General features: G+C 36.9%; 1 pseudogene; it reads left to right on the forward strand.

The window, feature by feature from the left end:
• Window positions 1–22708, forward strand: part of LOC102514144 — a 302117-nt pseudogene that overhangs the window by 275385 nt on the left and 4024 nt on the right.

Consider the following 22708-nt stretch of genomic DNA (forward strand, 5'->3'; position numbering starts at 1 on the left):
AACCTAAAACACTGTAATGGAGAAGTTCGCTTTCTGCCAGAGTCATACCTCCTATCAATAAACAACAGATAGTGGGTTTTTTTTGTTAAGTAAAAAATACTGAAATATTTCTTGGTATTTAATCTTTACATCAACCCAGACATCTCGACAGAGAATTGGTGCCACTAATAAGAATAAAATAAATCAGTAACATTTATAAGATTGTTGCCAAGTGCCAGGCTCTATTCTAAAAGCTTTACTTTATTAATTCATTTAAATCTCCAATGACACATGAGGAAACATGATTATTACCCTCATTTTATACATGAGTGAACCGAGGGAAAACAAGAGTGAACGACTTCCCTAAAGGCATCCAGCTAGGCAGTAAGGATGATAGGATTGGAATTGAGAGTTTGGTCACTGAATCTGTACTTTTAACCACAGCACCATCAAGCAGTCCCCAATTTGCACAGCACAGCAACAAATTCTCCCTGAACACGGGAATCCTACAAAGTGAGACACCATGGTGATGTGCACATGCTCTCGTTAATTCTGTGCAAAGCGAGGACTATCTGTATTGCTTAGGGAAAATTCAAAGAAGATTAACAATTTCAATAGGATTCCACACTGGTAGTCATCTGTAACATTTGTTATCTTGCTGTATGCTCTCCAGGAAAGTATTTCATTATAATAAATGTCTTAGTTTTTCCATTTTTAGCAGACAGATATTGGTGCATATCCATTGTCCATAAAATGGGTTAGATATCCTTTAAATTCCCTCATTCTTAACCAATTATAATTAAAGCTTCCTTATATAATTTCAAAGTATTTGTGTAATAACAGCTACATGAATTATACACAGTAGGACAATATTATCTACATTTAGAAGGAGAGAGATTTTGCAAGAGCTTTTTGAAAGGGAAAAATAATTCCATGCCAGAACACTTTATTGTGGTCAGATACTAAAATGAGCCACCGAGGGCAGACAGAGGTCAGACATATTTCTTTTGATTAAGTGAAATGTTGAAGCTAGATATTATTAAAAACATACAGACAAGCTAGCATGCTTTAAGCACCTCCTACATATGAGGAAAAAAACCCCTACATCTGAGGACAATGGGGCTCAGAAAGATTAAGTAATTCATTCAAAGTTTATCATTAGTAGGTGGCAGGGCTGAGATTTGAATCCAAATCTATTTCCAAAGCTAATTATCCTTCTGGCTGGTCAACCTACTTTATCCAGGTCACAGATACTGGCTTGCATGTTAATTGTGCTTTTCTGAATTTACTTTGTTAAAATTGGATAAAGCTATTGGATTTATCTCCAGTATGTGTTGGCTATTTAACGTGGAGGGTATATTTTAAAAACCAGTTGAACAGAGGCTAACTAGATGCTGTTTACTTCACTCTCCAAATAGAGGGAAGAAAAAAAGGTTGTTTCCATTCAGCTATAAAAATATCCTTCCTCTTCAACAATATTCTTAAAGGCTTCAGTCTCTCCCGTCCTGTATCGAGCCCACCCGAGCACTGTCAAATGCAAATGAGAAAACAATTGGTTAGAAGCTGAAATACTTTTTGCAGTCATATTGCAGAGTTTATGATATTTATTTGCCATTATCTCGGTGATTTACTTATTTAAAAAACATTTGTTGTGCACCTACATGGAGTCAGATTCTGCGCTGGGAATCAATGATACAATTGTTTGAAACAGACAACTGTTTTCCTCCTTGTTGTATCCCATGAAGCTTATATTCTAATGGGAGAAAATCAACGAATAAACAAGTAAACGAGTACATGTCATCAGAGGGGGAGAGGGCAGTGGACAATATATCTAAGTTAAGGAAAACAAGAATGTGGGGGGTCGGGAGCCTTGTTCCGATATTTATTTAGTATGTTCAGGGAAGGCCTCTATAACCAAGTAATATTTGAGCAGAAACGTGAAGGAACTTTGTGAGGAGATCGTTTCAGTCAGAACTGAAACAATAAAGGTCCTGAAGCAGAAGCAGCCTGGGGGCAAGTGTGGCAAGAGTACCATGAGCAGGGGAGATGCCAGGAGATGAGATAGGAGATGAAATAGGAGTGGGCCCCGAGGCCAGACTGTGGCAGGCTGGGTTGTGATTAATAGGACTTCGCTCTCCTTCTCCTGATTGGGAGGTTGGGATGCCCTGACTCACACTTCAGAAGGCTCTTTGGAGCTGTCCTGTGGAACAGCCTGGGGCAGGGAAGGGACAAACAGGGAGACTGGCTGGGGGGTTATTTCAATTGTCTGGGCAAGCAGATCTGAGACAAAGAATGAACTTGTGTACAGAAAAAGAGGAGAAGAGATGGGGGAGGACATAGGGACCATAAAGAGAAGTGAGGATAGAGGCAGACTGAGAAGTCGAGGAGAAAAAGTAGATTCAGGGTTGGAGAGAGAATGAGGGGTTGAGAGTCGGCAGGAGAGGCAAGGAAGAGGAGCAGCGTCCCATCCCCGAAGCCCAAGTGAAGCTAGTGTTTTTAGGAGGGGGTGAAACACTGTCCCAGATGCTGCTAAGTCACACGGGGACTGAAAACTGACTGTTGGATTTATCACCGTGCAGGTTCCCCTCGTCTCCAACATGACTGTTGTTGAGTGGAAAGAAAGCACGATTGACAGTAGTTTAAGGCTGGATGAGAGAAGAGGTACTGGATGACTTTCAAGATACTTTGCTGCAGATGACAGCAGAGAAACAGGGCGGTAAGTAGAGAAAGTTGTGAAGTCAAGATAGTTGTCATAGAGAAGTTTTTTTTTTTTAATATGTTAGAAATAACATTTTTGAATGCTAAAGAGAACAATGGATTGAAAATTCAAGAGAAAAAAGGGAATCACTAGCGTCAGGTCTTGGAGGCTCTGAAATGAGGCCTTGTTCCCCTCTGGGGGACTGGCTAAGGCAGCTGCATAGACAGCCAGGTCACAGTGACAAGGCACTGGGAGAGCCAGGGGCACAGACTAAAGGAATGTTGCTGAGTGCATGGGGTATATATGACTTTTCTAGTTTCTTTTTTCCCTCTTGCTTCCTCAGTTTTATTGAAATATAATTGACATATAAGTTTGTATTAATTTGAGGTGTGCAACCTCATGATTCCATTTTGTATACAGTGCAAAATGATTACCATAATAAATTTATTTAACATCCATCAACCCACATTGTTAGAATATTTTTGCCTTGAAATGAGAACTGTTAAGGTCTACTCTCCTAGCAACTCTTAGATTACAATACAGTACTGTTAACCATAGTCACCCTGTTGTACATTACATCTCAGAACTGTTGTACATTACAAACCAGAAGCTTGTACCTTGTGACCACCTTCATCTGTTTCCCCTGGATGTTACTTCCCAACATTGCTGTTTTCTCAGTGAAACAGAAAAAGATCACTTGAGAATGCAGGTGGGGATTTGTTAAAGATTTGAAGAGAGAATTGCAAGTGAGGACCAATGACCTAGGAGAGGGGAAGGGTGAATGGGCTGGAAAATGAAGTAAGATTGCTGGACAGGAAAGACCTGTGATGATTACGAGGGACAGACTTGTTATTTTTCTCTTTTTTGCCAAGGGGATGGGGAGGAGTAGAAGGAAATGTTTTTATCTCAGGTGGTTCTGTTTCTATACCATTCTCTGAATAAAGTCTTCATTCTTTTTTTTTTAAAGCTCAAGGTAAAGAATTACATGGTGCCTTTCTTAGGATGTGTAGTTTCCATAATTGCCCAGAAAGAATCATGAGCATGATGACTTTATTTAAACCTGTAATTTTTGCTTCTAAGCATGTATTGGTACTAACTATACATGAATGAATGAAATTCTAGTGAATTCTAATTATTCCCTAGGCACTAATCCAAATTCCAGTTGTTTCTTGTATGATACTTTGCAGAATGTGAAAGATTCCTTCAACTTACTTCGTATGAGCTTATAAGAACAGGTCCTTGGGAAGTGCTAGTTACCTTTTCCTTCCTTTTAATACAAACAGAAAAAAAAATACATGACACTAGTATTTCCCAACTAGTGTATACATCTTTTTGCTACCACAAATTAACTAAATGATTGACAGACATGGTTAATAGAATCACACAATGTCAAAACTGGGAAGTGTCTTAGAGGTCACTGAGAATAATCCGTTTAACTTATAAATGATAAAACTGAGACCCAGAGAGTTTAAACATTTGCTAATAGTCTTAAATCTGCTGAAGGAATTAAATACAGATTGCTTTACAATTAGCCTTGTGCACCTTCCATTCATCACCATCTGTTTTTTGTCTTTAACTCTTTTTTCTCTTGCATTACATAACCAATTATTTTCAATTATATAATTGCTCACATTACTCAATTAGAAATTTGTTTGCATATTAATTAAAGAAGCCGAGTTTTGTTCTGTGAATGTCACCATATACAATAGGTTAAATAATATCTCCCAAAAACTCGTCTTCATTGGGAACCTCAAAATATGACTTTTTTTGGAAATAGGATCTTTACAGATGTAGTTGAAGTAAGGATCAAGATAAGACCATACTGGATATGGTAAGCCCTGAATCCACTGAGAGGGTTCTTATGAGAGCTAGGGGAAAAAAATAAAAAGACACACTGGCACAGAGGGTAAGTGATGTGACAATGGTGACAAAAGAGGTAGAGATTGGAGGGATGTGTCTACAATCCAAGAAATGCCAATGATGGCCAGAAACCACCAGAAACCTTTAGAAAGGCTAGTTTCCCCCTCAGAGCCTCTGGAAGGAACTAACCATGCTGACACCTTGATTTTGGACTTTCAGCCTCCTGAACTGTGAGACAAAACATTTCTATTGTTTAAAGCCATCCAGTTTGTGATGTGTTATGGCAGTCCTAGGAAACCAACACAGTAGAGAAGGAAATTTCAAAGCCCATCACCTGGAAAAGCAGTAAAATGAAGGGAACAGAAAAACAAAGGAAAACCAGTTCTTTGGTTTATGGCTGTTAGTGAGCATTACTGCTTGATGGATCACCATGTCCCTTTTTCCTTGTAATTGAACTGGAAAAATAAGGCGATTTTTATACTTTGTAAGAACAGCACAGGCTACATCACAAAGACCATGTGATACAGTGTTGGGGACATTCAATGGCAATCCCTGAAGAATTGAGCATGTATATATTTTTCATGCCAATACTAGAGAATATCACTTTGATCATGTTTACTGTCTATTGCTTGGGAAAGAAGGTAACATAATATGAATATAAGAGCAATTATTTAACAAGTAGCTACTCTGTACCAGTCCCTGTGCTAAGGGGCTTTACATATTTTAGCTCCTTTAAGTATAAAGCATCAACATTCACATCTATATCGGTTTTTTACTGCTGCATAACAAGATATCGCAAATTTAGTGGCTTGAAACAACACACATTGTCTCACAGTTTTCGTGGGTCAGAGGTCTGGATGCAGCTGAGCTGTGTCCTTTGCTCAGGGTCTCAAAGCTGCCGTGAGTACCTTGTCCTCCTCCTTGTCATCTGAGCCTCGGGGTCTTGCTTCAAGCTCATTCAGGTTGTTGACAGAGTTTAGTTCTTTGCAGCTGTAGAGCTGATATCCTAGTGGTGGTGTTCTGTTTTGTTGGCTGTTGGTTGAAGGTCACTCTCAGCAACTAGGGATCCTGGTCACTTGATCTCCTCCATGCACTGTTCACAACATGGCTGTTTGCTGTTTTCCAGGCCAGTAGTAGAGTCTCTGTTTCTCTTACTTCAAGGCTCCAACTTTATCTGTCTCTGACCCAGATTTAAAGACCTCCTGAGATCAGGTCAGGCATACTTAAAAGTCAGCTACTTTTAAAAGGATTTTGAAGACATCATTCCCAGAGAATGTAATCTAATATAGGATCACATGTCATGATGTCTGCAAGTCCTACCCACACTCTAGGGGAGAGGGTTGGCAGGCAGTGTCCACCAGGGTTGGAAAACTTAGGGACCAATTCAGAAATCTGTCTGCTAACAGTAAATATTTATCGATTCCTAGCATGTTCTGTCATATATACCACTCTCAAATTTGGAATGTGAATGCTGGCAGGGGTTTCAGAGAGCATTGGCTTAATGCACTGTGGACGCCCTTGCACTTCCTGCTTCCTCTAACAGTCTTCCTCACTTACATGTTTTCAGAATAATAAAGTTACAAATGGCCCCAGTGGCCTCACACCCTTTGTTCTCACTTGTTTCTAATACAGGTAGATCATTCTTCCTTAAGTCTCACATGACAGCAGCAGTATCTAGAGTAAAATGTGAATTATTTATATATATACACATATTTTTGAATGAAATGAAAAGATCAGAGGAGAGTACCATGTTTTAGAATTCTGGGAATATATGCACTTCTATCATTTTTTTAAAAGGAATTTGCCTAGTTCTAGCTCCAAAGTGAGACCTCTCAGAGCTTCCTACTGAAATAGCTGCAGAACATTCAAAAATGAAAAGAAATTTACAGCAATGTTGGAAACTAGACCAAGGAACCCACCCAAGGGAGAGCGAGCACTCACTGCAGGGCTGATGGACCCGACATGAACAGTGGATTGAGTAATTCATGAACTCCCTGCTCGTCTCAGAAACAGCATGAACACATCCAAATGAAAGTCCACACATTTACAAAGGCAACCCATCTCTTTCCTATTGTTTGCTGGTTGACCTTTGTTTCAGCAACACGATCTTTTCCAAAGATAAAAACCTGTGACTGCTGATTTTTGTGTTACCCTTAGTGATTCTATTTCAAAATCATTTTGTCAAAGCATTTAAAAAAAAAAAAAAAGCAAAAAAAAAGGAAGGAGGGTGGGTGGCAAGGGGAAAAAAAAGTGTGCATGCCCACACATGTGTGTGCATGCACTGCTGGCAGTAGGTCTCATACTAGGAATATAGACATTGGAAATAAAGCCTCATCAGCTGTCATGTTGTGATGGAGTTCAGCTGAGTCCTGGTTCAACAAGCAAAGCAAAAGAACACAAATCATAAAAATGATAGTGGGCAGAAATCATCTGTGAGTCCAGCAGAGCTCAATGTGCTTTAGAATCTCAGCATATCAAGCTGCCACTGTGAAGAGTATCCATTCAGAACTCAAGTGCTTAGAGAATGGGGTCAAGGACAATTCGCACACTCTGCTTTTAGTAAATAGTAGGAAGGAAACGATTTTCCATCATCAAAACATCAGTAACCAGAAGAAAATCAACATGGAGCTTGTGAAAAGTATTCCAGGAAAGAAAGAAAGAAAGCCTTGGGGACATGATTTTAAAGATTCAAAAACATGGAAGCTTAGAGGGAAAAAAGAAGATAAATAGCTAACAGATGTCAAAAACAAAATCAACAGACAAGCTCGATTTGGGAACATTTTCAATAGAGTTGATAGAAGGCTATTATTTATTACATTTAAAGAATGATTTTAAATGGACAGGAATGGGATAAATAAAACAGTGAATGAAGATATTATAAGGCAACTGTCAGAAGAGCCAGTCCTACCAACAAGCATAAAAAGATGCTCATCTCGTTGGTAATCAAATCGAAATTTATATAACACGAAGCTACAACTTTATGTCTATCAAGATGGCAAAAAAATGCAGAAAAAAATAACACCATTGCTGGTACAGATGTAATCTAAGGTGCATTGTTGGCAAAAATGGAAAGACGTAATCCTTTCTGAAAAGATACTGTTAAACGAGAAACACAAAATCCAAACATATACATGTAACTCATAATTGTAAAACAAAGAAAAGTAACTATAATAGATGGAAATTAATTCATATGTATCAATGCATGATTAAATGTGCATGGAGAAAAATATGCAATGATAAATAGAAAGTTTTTATACTGTTTACATTGGAAAGAGGAAGGAACAAAGTTAATGTGAGAAGTGATTTGGGTAAACAGTGAAAGCAGCAAAGAAGAAAAAAGAAAAGAAAAATGTATTGAATATTTTGAACTTTACTTTTTATTTGGTTTTGACAACACAATGCTTTTAATGTCTGTCACAAAGTTTTTTAAAAACATCATTTAATATTGAGGACTAGACATTTTCATGTGTAAACTATCAGTAAAAATCAAATAGTATTCCATGGTCTTAAAAGTTGTTCCCTTCAAGAGTGAAAATCAGTTCCCTTTTCTTTGTGTATATTACACTTTATAATTCTGTAGTCTCCAAATTTTTTGCAATGGGAAAGATTTTTATAAGAACAGATCGACTTGTAACTACTAGTTCACTCAATTTTATATATAACATTATTAAAATTATGTAAAATATTTTTGTAATAATCCCGTATTTTGTCTATGGAACTAAATTTTATTTTAAAATAATATCAAGCAATGAATCGTTAATATACTGCATTGACAATTTTCCAGGGAAATCTAAATGAGGCAACTGTGATCACATTCAAATGAAGATATTTGGCTATTAAAATGTTAAAACCTGACATGTTCTTGTCTTAATGGATGGTCACATTTCTCCATTTGAAGGTGGATCATATCTGTAGCTAAAAGAGACCCAAACTTTTGGGGTTTTTTGAACATGTTCTCAGCTGGAATTCCAAAGAGTGATACCACTTTTACAGAAATGAGAACACAAACTGGAAAATTGCATGCATGCAGGAAGAAATAAAGGGAATTAATTACTGGTCAGAAGTGGGAGACGAACACACCTAAGTCCTTAAAACACTTTTACAGGTTCTTTTTTATGCACTCTCAGTGATTTCCCTTCCATTCATTTTCAGAGATTACTTTAGGATCCAAAGAGGAAACAAGACCCTTTTGAACAAATTAGCTACAGTAGGCTAACAATGTATGTTTAAAAAGTAATGTATACATGTGATATGAGAGCACGGAGACTAAGACATAGAAGTTAAAATAAACTTGTTAAAGAACGTTTAGGTTACGTTTGAAAAGAACAGGCCCAGTATTACTTGAACAGGACAGAGGGAGTATAATACTGAGGGAGGAAAAGATGAAGAACATCTTATGTTTGTTGAAATTTTGACTTTTAGAATACGTGGCATAAAGTTTTTTCACTTGTAAGTGAGATGATTTTGTCATTACTGCTATGCATGTATTGAGGGAAGGATTATCAAAGAGGCATTTCTATCAAAAGTGACCTAAACATACAACCAGTCAAATGTGTGCTCTGGCCTGTTGTTTTTTGGACTGTTGGCATCTGGCTACAGAAATGTGTCTGTCTAGTTAGTCTTGCGGGTGTAACTTGGCCCCACGACTTCTGGTTTACTGCTATTTTCACTGCCCCAACTTGCCACTCTGCTTTTTTCAAGAGCAAACATCTTTTTCGCAATAAGTTTGGGAATGATGGAAAGTAAACCCTTCGCTATGTCTAAAAAATCCAAGCTAAGTTAAAATTGTCCAAGAAAATTACCTGCTGAGAATGATTTTTTTTTAGAGATTAATAGCATGGCCTTTCTTTTATTTAAAAAAAAGAGTAGGCAAAACAATCACAGAAAATAGTGATATTTAAAAAGATAAACGTGTACTCTATAGCTGGGTCTGCACACACACACATACAGACACACACAGAAATGAACAGAATGGAAAACTAAGTGATTTGTTATCTGATTTGATTAGTGCAGTGAGCTGATCTGGAGAATGTAGAGTACTGTGTGTTACAAATAGGAAAGATAGGAAGGCCCTTCAGGACTTGGGGCCAGGGATGAGGCTGAGAAGCACTATTACTAGCTAAGCTATGGTTTGTGTCTCCTTTTTAAATTTTGTTTGGCTTTTAAATAATTGACAATTAGTGAATTCTATTAGTTGTTTCTTTAGCTGGCTGTGTTGGCTGTTGTTATGAATTGTGACTTTCCCCTCATTATCTGCAACACACAGTCTCCCCAGCTTCTTACTGAATTTCTTCAGGGGAACTCCATTTCTAAAATTTATCCTTTGCTGACTGCGGCCAAATATTTCATTACAGAATGGATTTTATTTTCTCCTCCATGGACACATCCCATAGATACTACCCACCCAGCATGACACCTGTTAAATAGTTCTATAAATCATTCTCCTCTTCAGTTGCCTTGCCACCATTCAAGAGAAACCTGGGGTAATTGATCCTGATGCAGTCTTTTCAGGAGATCTATTTCACCAACCCAAAGGGACTTTTCAACTGCCCCACTAAATTCTCCCAACAGCTTCCAAGTGGTAAAGGATAACTTATGTTTTTCCAAGGGGAAAAGAGATTTTTGACAGTTTTAACCTCAGAAGAAAGAAATCTCTGACAAAGTAGCTGTAGCCTCTTCTATACTTTTCTCAAGTCTATCTCTGCCACTATTCAACATTGCTGATTTGTCTGTGAGCTCTTTGGAGAGGTTTTTATACCCCCTTGCTTACTGGAAACTGATTGTTGATGATCACCCAGTGCTCTGTTAAGCTACTGACTGATTTCCCTTAGGTCTGCCTTTCTGAGCCCAGTCCCAGGGCAAGCAGTTCATTTCATGGTTGTCTTAAAAATAATGTTAGGCACATCATCAGTTTTGTTTTGTTTTTAACTTGAAAGCTAAATTGGTACCATGGACTTAGCACCCAAGCCTTGGATTTCTCAATAAGCTATTACATAGTTGACAGCCAAATTTAATATCTAGAACATAATCCAGATGCCTAGAAAGGAGTGGAAGAGAGTTGCTAAAGTCTGTCTTCATGTCGTCTGCTCTAACACTATGTTGGAAGATTATAAATACATTGACATCTTAGAACCTCATAAAGTCACTTCCTTATTAGTCAACAAGCACCAGTCTCTGAGAAGGACAATTATTCACATAGTTTTCTAATGTGTTCATTTTTATCTTGTTACTTGTGACATAAACCTAAAATTTTTAAGCATTCTTAAAAGAAAAAAAAACCCCACCTCTGTCAGCATGCTACATGAGAAGCAAATCAAAGTCAGGTCCTGGGGTTAAGAAAATAGTGTTAAAAGGATTGTTAAGAATCTCTAATTGCCTCATTGACATCATACCGGTCTTTTAAAACAATCAAAGTAAATTAAGAATAATGAATCAGAAAGTTGAGTATTACATTTTCCTAATAAGAAATGCATTTAGAAAACAAAGGAAAAGCCTCTCTAAGGGATTGATACCAAATATAGTATATAATCAACTTCATCTATGAGCTGAACATTAAGTATATGTGGGTTTTGAACCGACACATCTGAACTGCATGACTTTAAGATTGCACCTCGATTAGCATGCACAACTTCTGAGCATCAAAACTTCTGTATCTTAGGAAAGTGCCTTTGAAATTAAGAATCTTTTTGAGTTAGATGATTTCTGCAGCCCTAGTTCAACAAATATTTGAATTATCCTCAGCTTAAGAGGATTGTCTTTAGTCAGTAGTTTGTATATAACTAGAGCCACTTAAATTTTCTGTAATTTTTGGATCTATTTTACAAGTTAGTAAAGTAAAACTTGGCTCATGTTGCTTCGAGCCAAGTATGCGTTTTGCTTATATGTTTAAATTGTGTATTATCAATGATGCAGGATTTTAAAAACATAACTAGCAAATGCTGAGTACTTAGGATTTGACCTCTAAAGAATAGTTCTCTGTGTGCTGAGTAGATGACAAGGCTGAGTCAATTTCAGGCAAAGGGTATTCAAAAGAAATACTCTTACTGCACCAAGAAATACACTGTTCTCTGTGTAAAACTGTTAGGCAAATCTTCTTGGTGAATTACTATGTGAAAATGAGCAGATCCCCAGCTCCCTCAAATAGAAATACTTTTAAAGCAAACTATAGCCCATGAGCCAAATCTGGTGCTGCCTGTTTTTGTATGGCTAAAAATGCTTTTCACAGATAAACATTTATAATAGATTTGATGATAAGGAACAATAACTTTGCTCCTCCATTAGTTGCAGTTTTATCTCCCCCCCCCACGAATGAATTATATTCTCATCAGTAGACTTACATTCTCATCAGTAGACTTGTATTACAAAAAGTTCACAATTATAATTATATTTTGAATTTCATTAATACAAATTTGTGAAAATTATTCTATCTCCTGATATATAAGTACCTACATTGTAGCCTCATTTTTGCCTGTTCATCCCCAAGATTGAAAGATTTACTATCTAGCCCTTTACGGAAATCATTTGCTTACCACTATCTTAGAACAGCATGAAAATCTATAGAGAAGGAGAAGGAAGTTTGCAAAGTGGTTAAGAACAGCAACTTTATACTCAAATAGGATTTGACTGAGTCCGGGAACTGACATTTATTAAATCTGTGAGTCTGAATAAGTCACTTGCACTCACTAAACTTCAGTTAATTTATCTATTAACATGAGTTATTGTGATGTTATAATGGGCTTAATAATGGCACCTTTTTCATAGGGTAACTACAAAGATCAAGTGAACCTGGCTTGTAGAAAGTCCTAAATAATTATCTAATACAGCAAAACAAATGTTCAGATGCTCAACTTAGTTTTATATGGACGTTCAACTCCTGGGAAATCCTGTAACCTCCACAATAGCACTAGCAAAAGCATAATCGTAGAAGGTAAATCTTCTCCCAAATACTTCGAGGGAGAGTTTGAAGAGTGTGCCTTCTCTGTTCAGAAATTTTGTCTGTTTGCTTGTTTTGTTTTGCTTTGTCCTTGCTAATGATTAGGGCTTGAGCTGGAGAAGCCATTATGGTCAGTTATATTCTGCGATAAGTTGCAAGTTTGGGTAGCTGGGCACCTGCCAAGCAAGAGGCTTGTTGGAAGGGATTCAGACCTGATTCTGGCCACTTGTTCTAGAAGCTTCCTCTCTTTACACGTCCAGGAAGTGCCCGATGATTTGCTCACTAGAAGAGGTCCAGCATTCTGGGTGCCAAGTTGGAACAGATCATAGTCCTTGCTAGAATCTGCTTGTTTCATGTGAAATGACTGAGAATCCCCCCTCACCTACACCCTGGACTTACCTCCTGTGGATCTCCTATCCTGTGGGAAAAACTTACCTGGTACCAGGGATGCCCAGCTGACCGCCCAGCCTGAAGGGGACCTGGCCTCCTGCTAAGAACTCACACCAATATATTTAACAACCACTTCCAGAGGTTTCTTTTCCAAAGTGCCAATGGTTAAGTTTATGGCTGAGGAGGACTGCTGCCACCTTGAGGACCAGGAGAGAGAATCAGTGCTGATGCCTGGTGTGGGATGGACCCAATGAGAAGTTATGGCTCCTGGAAATGGGCTTCTTTCTTCTTGCTTCCATGAGGCAAAAGCAAGGATAGATAAGTTTCTTTCTGTCTTCTACATTGTCACATCATGTATTCTGCAGCCCTGAAGTAAGATTTCAAAGCAATGCACATTTGGTCACAGAATAAAAGTATAACCTGAAAGACTAATATAATACAGTGGAGTATGTTAAATTTTAAATGCTTTAATCTTATGATCATCAGCACCTGGGAACTCTTAATCTCAGTAATAACACCTATTGGAGAAAGGTTTCTTTTGTAATTGAGCAGCATTTTGTCTTTGGAAAATAAAATGAGCCAACAGCATAAATTACCCAAAATATTTCACATCAGCATTCCCTAACATTACAAAGTACTGTATCTTCTTAATGGTAAAGAAGATTGAAGATGTGGTTGATATGCTTTATGGTGGCTGATTTTCCTTAGATGAATAACTTGCTTTTTATGAATATTCCAAAAGCAAATGAGAGATCTATTTGCATACCTCATTAATGATCCTTTTTAGCAGGATCATGTTCCTAATTTTATATACCCATAAACATGTCTTTCCATCATCTGAATGAATGATAATACATTTTCTGCCAGAATTTATACTTGTGTCTGGTGTTTGAAAAACATAAATTATGCTAAAGATTTTGATATTTGGCAAGAATAAATTACAGTAAAGATATTACCTCCAGTGTGTTCATAGCTTATTGGACTCTTGTTTTCTTGTCTTGGTCATTATATTTCCATCTATTTGGTCACCACCCTCTTTCTTGCTTTGTTGTTATTCATGCTTTCTCATGAGAATATGGGATAAATGTGATGCTAAGAAATAATGTTTAATTTTCTGATAATAAATCCTTATTTTCTTTATTAGTATAACAATCTATATTCATGGATAAGGGTTTCTCTTGTAGTGTGTTTGTCTTATGTATATTTTTCTTTTTTTGTGATGTAGCATGTCACAATTGAGCAAAACCAAGACATACTACTTTGATGTTTGAGCTACTACCTTCAACCCATACACTCCTAATTAGAAGGAGAGAACAGTAACTGTAAGTATCAGTAAACTTTGATAAAATGTAATTCTTTATTTTCAAAATAAGACTAATATGAATTGCATGAAGGGAATGGATCTCAATTCATTTTTCTCCATACAGTCATTCAAAGGATATTTACCAAGTGGCCACTCTGTGTTAGGAACTCTAGAAGGCCCCAGAGATTCAGAAATGAACAAGGCAGCTTAGCCCTCTTAATTGAAATAAGATAAATTCAGTAACTAGAGGAGTGATACTGTGTCACTACCAAACTACATGTACTAGAGTGTGAAAGCACATAGGAGGAACAATGATTTTATGATCAAGGAAGGCTTCTCAGAAGAGGTGTTATATGGACTGAGCTTCCAACAATAAGTAAGAGTTTGCAGGAAGAGAAGAGGAATGGTGTGTGGGAAATCCAGACGGCAGGACTAGTTTTAGGACTTCATATATTGAATAGCAAGAGAGGAGTCTGAAGGTGTAGTCTGGAAATTAGAGAGTTTGTAATTATCTGGGAATTCAGCAGAATTTTGAAAAAGTTTAACAAGGGAATGACTATAGTGAGGTTTGTTTTAATTTCACATCCTTGGTATTCTTTTATTCTTTCTGGATATGTTTATGGAATTTAATATGTACAAGCCCCCCTACCCCTGTCTTTTAAAATAAAGACAACTGGACACACAGAGTTAGGGAACTTAGCCCATCCATCACTATTTTAGGTGACTCCGCAGTACCAGAAGCCTGAATTTTTTTCTTTTCTTAGGTAAGTATTCAGTGCAATTGAACATGGGGACCTTTTCCCGGACTACCTTTTGCTTTCCAAGATGATAGTGACTATTTTAATGACGTATTTAAATAAATCATGACAGTTATAAAATGCACAGGTCCAAACTGGAATGATTTTAGGTATTATTGTGTTAAACATGTAGTCTGTGCCCACCTCCAAAAAACAAACAAACAAACAAAAACAAAACAAAAAAACAACACTGTGTGTCAGCTGCTGAGAAAGAGCCTGTCAACCCATTATGGCTTTTACAGGTGATCATCAGATGTTGGGTCTGTTCCAAGTGGCAGCTCTCCCTGACTGGAGTGCAGAAAATCACAGTGGAAATGCCCAGGGAACTAGCTACCTCATCTGACTGTGCTGCTAGGAGACACAGTAGCACATCTTTTGTGAATTTTTTTTAATGGATATGTAACTTTTAGATGCCGCTCAGCAGCTACACATTTTTAATCGTTACAAGTTCAAGAGACAGTTTCTATCAGAGAACTATAATACCATTGAAGAATGGATACTGTATCAATTCAGTTAGTTCTAATACACAAAAATGCTCTGGTCCATATTTATCTATAAAGCATTTGTGATGTGGAATAGTAAGCTGATTTCAAAACACTCTGCTCAAAGCTGAGCCCAAACAAAATGTATTACTTTGAAGAGCAGTCTGGAAGGAAAATAAAACAAAGCAAAACATTATGCTAGACCACTGAGAGGTATTTAGGAGGAGAAATACAAGTAATATGAATTAGATTGTTAGTCTTCACTGGAGAATTTTAGTGGCACGAGCCTCCTCTTCATTTGCTCATCCTTTCAAGGTCGCCCACCTCCCATCCCTTCCTGTCATTTCTTACCTTTCTCTTGGCGTAAAGTGGAGTGTTATTGACAGTGCTGAAGTCCCGGCCCTCCCACTGCTTCCTTCTCTCCCACTCCTGCCCCACAGTCCTGAAGTCAGTGTGTGTCTCTGTCATGTGCTTCTTGTGTGTGGTTTTACAACACGTGCACATATCCACGCGCCATTGCTGGGACACCTCAGGCCAAACAACCAACTGGGCTGGGAGCCAGCCCCACCCATCAGCAGACTGGCTGCTTAAAAGACTAAAGAGCCCACAGCCACCTCTGGACATGTCCCCAGACACAGCCCAGCCCACCAGTGGACCAGGAGCCAGCTCCAGCCACCATTGTGCAGGCACTGAGCCCCTCCAGCCAGGAAGCTTGCTCGAGTATCTAGACCAGCCTCACCCACCAGAGGGCAGACACCAGAAGCAAGAAAACTATGATCCTACAATGCGCCAGACCCTACCCTGGGGCCAGCTGGGCCCTGGCCCTGCCCACTGGCAGGCCAAAGCCACCTTCCCGACACCCTGTACCAATACCCAACTATATTAAGAACCAACCCTCATGCCCCCTATCTCCCCAGGGATTTGAAACGAGCTGTGGGGTCCTAGGTCCTGCAGCCAGACTCCAGGAAGCAGCTCTGCCTGCCAGCAATCTGGCGCTAACCCCAGGATCTGGCTTTACCTGCCAGTGGGTGGGCAATCGCCCCAGAGTCTTTGGGACCCTGACTCCACCCACTGGTGAGCCAGCACTAGTCCCGGGGCCGCCTAGGGCTCCTTGACCAGCCACCTCGTGGCCCCGCTAAACAGCAGCCAGTAGCATCCACAGGAGGCAGGGCCTGGCAACCAACCAGACTAGGTGCCAACCAAGCCCACCAGAGCACCCATGTAGTCAGCCCACACCACAGAAGGACCCACACAGCCCTTCTGCGGGGAACTCCTAGAGCATATTGCTTGGGTGACGAGGGGGGAGTGCACAGCTGGGACGCATAGAACGTCTCCTGTAGAGGGCCACTTCACCAAGGTCCAGAACAGAAACCCTAACCCTAACCCTAACCCTAACCTGCCACATGCATAAAGATACAAGTAGCAACTTAGAAAAATAAACCGAGTCCACATTAGTCCATGATGGAACTTATTAAAGGCTATCCTATAGCACTCAGCTTCAGAGTGAAGACTTGACCACTCTGAATGCATCGCATTGCTGACACTGGGCACAGGATGTTGTGACTTCTGTCAGAGAGTGGATGCCTTCAGCAATGCATTTGCCGAAAAGGGATTCTACATGGAAGCAAGCTTGCAAAGCAGTTTCGCATGGGTGTGTTTGATCCACAATATCTATGTTACATGTTCACACTCTAGTTCTTACTCTGGTTCACACTATCAGTCAGCAGGATTTATGTATAAGGTAGAGAAGTCCCCAAAAGATCAGATAATAAACAATGTTTTCTCTACCATATCTTGCAAGATTTTTAGATATGTAATGGAAGTCACCATGACCAAGGTTGCGTTTTCTGAAAAGAATTTTGACTGCACCTATTATGGGTTGTTGATTGTAGGAACATCTATATGTTTCCTCTGTGATATATACATGCATCCATATTAAATTTTTACTCTGAATATGAATTCTGGCATGCTTTCACGCCTGACCAGTGCGCATTCACGCAATGACATAACATGCTCAGTATGCCTGTGTTAATGAGCTTTTGCCTGGTAATTAGTCATCAGCATAGAGGAGACAACATTCTTTCACATAAATGTAGAGGAGCTAAAACTGGAGTCTTCCATTGGGAAGGCTTCTAGCAAATGTCATACTTAACATTAATGAATTGCAACTTGGGAAAACAAAGCAAAACAAAACTCTAATTTTACATGATGCAAGAAAGTTTGATAATTAATAAAAATACAATCTGTGGTATTCAAACCACAAAACTTGTTTCTCACAGTGGAAGAGTGAACATACTGCAATGTGTGGCAAGTATGTAGGAACATTCAGTTATTAAACACTGAAACTGTTTCAAAACTTATTTATTTGAAGTACTTTTTGGTAATGTCTGTGTTTTATTTATTTGTTTCTGCATTTGTTTTCCTTGCTGGGATTTTAGCAATTCTTGAATACACTTACTAGACCCTATTTGTATTCAAGTGTTTTGAGAAAAATCAGAAAACAAATTTTTTTTTGTACTTTGTGGGAAAAATCAAACCACAAGCTAACTTATGGCTGAGCTGTCAGCCATATGTTACAATTGGTGAGAGAATTGACTAAAACACGAGCTTTTTACCACATTCTGTTTGCCTTTCCTGGATGCAGTCAGGATTGAGTAAATGTTATGTTTTCAAATTTCATACTAATATCCTTCATTTTCCTGAAAATTAGGATTGCCTCTATTTCAAGTCTTGCTGTTTCTTTTTGTGCTCTCTGATTTTCTCACTTACCTGTTATTTCTTAAAACTGATTTAGTGCTTAAGTAGATTTTCCCAAACACTGCAAATAATGAGGGTAAGTTTCGTGGGACTCAATATTGTGTTGTATCTCCACCAAAAAGCATACTGTCTGTTTTCTAAGTGAATGGTTTAAAACTTATTATAATTAGTATATTCATATTATTTACATTTTATTATTTAAATGTTTTCAGTTACCTTACTTGACATTCATTAATTATATTATTTCATATTTGTATAATCTGTAGTCAAATTATTTATCCTTATTATCTAGAATATTTTAACTATTTTAGATTTTAGCTAGATTGCATTCAATGAGTTCTCTTTTAAAAATGAAGTAAATGTAAGAGAGGAATATTCATAATACAATTATTATTCAGAACTCTTGGACTCTTAAGGATTATTAAAAATAAATTATATTGATGTGGCTGAACCATAGAAGAACAACTTTACATGTGAGGTTATGTTATGGATGAAGGGCTATGTAGCTTTAGGGTGAAGGAGAAGCTAACTGCTGGGTTGTTTTTCTGGATGTCATGTCTAGATCCAGTTATAAAGATATCAAAGTCAGGAGGAAATGCTGGACGAGAAACTACAAACACAGAACAATGGGATCGATGTAGTGGTTCGCAGGTGTCTGGGCATAAGAGAATACAGAAGAAAAATACCTCTGTTCACTTTCAAAAAATGGATTTTCTGGATACCAATGATTATTGAGTCTTTAAGGATATTTTGGGTAGAAGTTTTCAAGCCACTTGGCTATCTTAAACCCACCACAGAAAACTGGAAAGACATTTGGCAGAAAAGATGAGAAGAATTAAGGAGAGCTCTGAAGGAAGGAAACAGTAGTATCTGTACAAAAAGAGGGCATTTGAGGCAGAATTGAGGTCAGGCAGTCTCCAATGGGACATTGTTATATCTCTGTAACTTGAACTAAGTTGCAGTGGCAGATTCTATATTTTATGGATAGTTTTTTACAAAGATAAGCTACTTTTTGCACATCTTTGACTCTAGAGGAAACAGTTTTTGATATCAGAAACAGTCTTTGGTTATTGAAATATTTCCTGTACTAATAGTGAAATAATCCGGCCCTAACTGTTCTGAAGGACACTGCTGTCTCTAACTTTAAATCAATCCATAATATGTCTCTGACTTGGTACTATTTGTAATATGGAGTTTTAACTCTTTCTCATATATATTGCTCTATTTGCCTACTAATATATATGCTAATGCCTTCACATATATGGAATATTTCTTAGCTCTTTCCTGTATTATCAGATTGACATTTCCTCCTTTTTAAACGTAATTTGAGATAATATGTATTTCTAACAGTTTATGATTCTAAAAGGGGGGAGATAGAAAATTATTTAATATGTACACTTTATGACTGTGCTGGGCTTTTCATGGTCTGGAAGTGTGGGTTTTTTCCTTGCATCTTTTGCTTGAAATACCGCTTCTTGGATGTCATTATAATAATGTAAGTGAATTATTTTTAAAAATAGTGGGAAGTTTTTTTTTTTTCTTCAAGTAAAACTGATGCTGGTATCTTCTTGCAAAGACTTCAGGCATTCCAGTTCATTAGGTATAGTCTAAAAGTGATAAGATTATATTATTAATGCTTACAAATAATGAAAAAAAGAAGACAAATTTGAATCAGTGAATAACAAATTATCCGGTACTAGGTTTCCTTGTCTTCAAAGTTGAGTTTATCCTCATTTACCTTTTAACAAGTGAATATTTGTTTAATCAAAGACTACATTTTTATTCACAGAAATTTTTAACAAAATGCTTTTAAGATCTAAATTTAAAGAAAACAAAGATGCTCTAGGAACAAGTGATTTTTAAATATACTATATAAAGTACTATGAAATAACAGTGGGATGATAGCACTGCTAGTTCTCTATGTTATTACTAAATATAAAAAGGCACACTTCTCCAGATTCACAAATTCTGTAGCCTTAGCCAGGATGCCACCTTGTAAAAGAGGAAATGATGATCCACGTCTAAGACAAGTTTTATGAAATACATCATTTTCTGTGCTTGTCATAAATAGGCAGGCATGGAAGCCTTCATGACTGTCAAAAGGCAGTAAGATGAGAGAATCAGAATTCAGACTGGCAGGGTAAATGCAACAAACAAGTAATTCTTATGGTAAATCAGAATTTTGTTATCTAAAAAATATTAAGTTATCTCAGTATGCTATGGATATGTGTTTTGAAGTATTTCTTTGCACAATGATGTGGTAATTTATGTAAGTGAAATCTCAAGTTAATGATATGATTCACTGCTGGAAAATCTAGAATAGCTTTCCCCAAGATATGCTTCAGTATGAGATTTTCTGTAAAAATAGGTTTTTCTGATTAAATAACCAAGAGGTATTGCAAAGTGGATCTCCATCTTGAAGTTATTAAATATTAATATTTAAGTAAGTATACATAGTAAAGGCTTTAATAAGTAAAGGATTTGTATGACTTTACTTGTCCAGTCTTTCCTATGATGTTAGTCCTGTACAGTTTTTTTGTTTTGTTTTGTCCATATGGCTTTTTTCCCACAGTCTTGTCTGTATTTTGTCAAACTAGAGTTCAGCGAAACATTTGTAAACACTAATCCAATGTAATACATGTAAGTGTGCGTTAAGAAACTTATAGCCCATTTTGGTTAGAGGTAAATCTTGCCTTTTTCCACAGGCTGTGTTTTTAGAGAAAACCTAATTGAAGGAAATGCATATTTGCAGAATAATTCTCACTTCTCAGCAATAAAAGGCATATTATCATAGCAGAGATAAAGGGTCATTTTGCATTTTGAGTGACTTTCATGTTGGTAGATGTTTTGATGCTTTATAATTTATTTACCACTATTTTCCCAGGAAATTTTTCTCTTCCTAAAATAAACGATGTTATTCCAATGACAAAAGCCTTGTATCTAGTATGAAAGACAAAGTTATCACATTTGGCTATAATGTTTACTAAATATTTTTATTTACATTTATATTAAAAGTCCAAAGTACATTAAAAATTTTTACAATATATTACATTTATATATTTTTCTAATAATCCCAGTAAAAACATATTTCTAAAGGATATAATATACTATTTTGAAGTTTTATTGGAATGTAAATATTTTATTATAACAATTATTTAACTAAAGTGATATTTTAAAATTAACTGTACAATATTATATATTTGGAAAATATGCTTATACACCTTAAAATTATGTAGGGACATTAGTTCTACTGCTGTAAATTATGTTGTCCCAGAAGCTAGAGTTTTGTAGCCGAAATTTATTTTTTCTTTGCTATAAAAATTAGCAATTATTATTTTTTAATTTATATATAAAAATGTCTGTCTCTAAAAAGTATAACTTGTACTCATTGCTTCCAGCATACTTAGGATAAGCAATGTGTTTTTCTGCAAACAAGCTTTGTAATCATGAATAAACATGGACTTTCATTGAGCTTTGTGAGGAGTTAGCATACTGCTCCTAAATCTCCCAAAGGAAACTAAGGGTGTATGTGTTAGATAATATAAATTTTAGGGAAGCATAATTATATTCTAAAGAGTTTCCTATACAGCTTGAATAATCACAAAGTCATTTCTGTTGAAAAGCCTTATATTTGAGATCAACTGGCTCATTTTTTTCACATAAAAATAGAGCTTATCTCTATTAGTATAAGATGAAAGTTTTACTCCAGAAACTATGTTATGGTAGGGAAATCCAATCTTTTCTTTTGGAAAGCAGCTGTATTTTGTTACTGTAGTTAGATTTTCCAAATAGAAAATTTGGGTGTTTTAGGTTAAGGCCATTTTGTTGGATTCTTTGGGTAAAGAAAAATGTCACAGTTATATTTTTATCTATTGGATAAACGTAATTGGAGAAAAGTGTAGAGGATTAAATGAAAACTGTTAAGTACCAGATTATGATTACTTAAATACATCTTCAGAAATGATAAGAATCAGAAGAAATGCAAATTACTCAAACAATGAATAATTACTGCTTTCAGCCATGTACTTTTTTCCTTTTGTTTATTGATTTTTGACATCATTCATCTTTTCTGAGGTCATGAAAAACCAGGCTAATCCTGACACCATGGACTGAGAAGCCCAGCCTGCAGAAATTGCAACACTTAAAGGTATTATTTGTCTTTTATTTTCTCTGAAAATAATTTGTTGAAGCCATCCTCTAGATGGTCATATTTGCAAATAATGGCTTTCAGCTCAAAGTAAATTATGCATTTTAATGAGAATAATTGCCTTTAACCTTTTAATATTTTTAGTTATTCATTTCTCTTTAATTTTCAAAATATAATATAGTTCCTATAATTCATTGCCATTTTTGAATACTGTGTTTTATAGACAATGGCTGACCATTGTTATGCAGTAAATGGACATTTGAATTCTTTTTGACTATCCATTCACACAGCATTACAGGACTTAGAAACATGGTAGGTGGGCCAAAAGCTAAAACTGTTTCCCAACAATTCAGATCAAGTCT

Source organism: Camelus ferus, chromosome 26 (genome assembly GCF_009834535.1).
Source record: "Camelus ferus isolate YT-003-E chromosome 26, BCGSAC_Cfer_1.0, whole genome shotgun sequence".
Classification (NCBI taxonomy): domain Eukaryota; kingdom Metazoa; phylum Chordata; class Mammalia; order Artiodactyla; family Camelidae; genus Camelus; species Camelus ferus.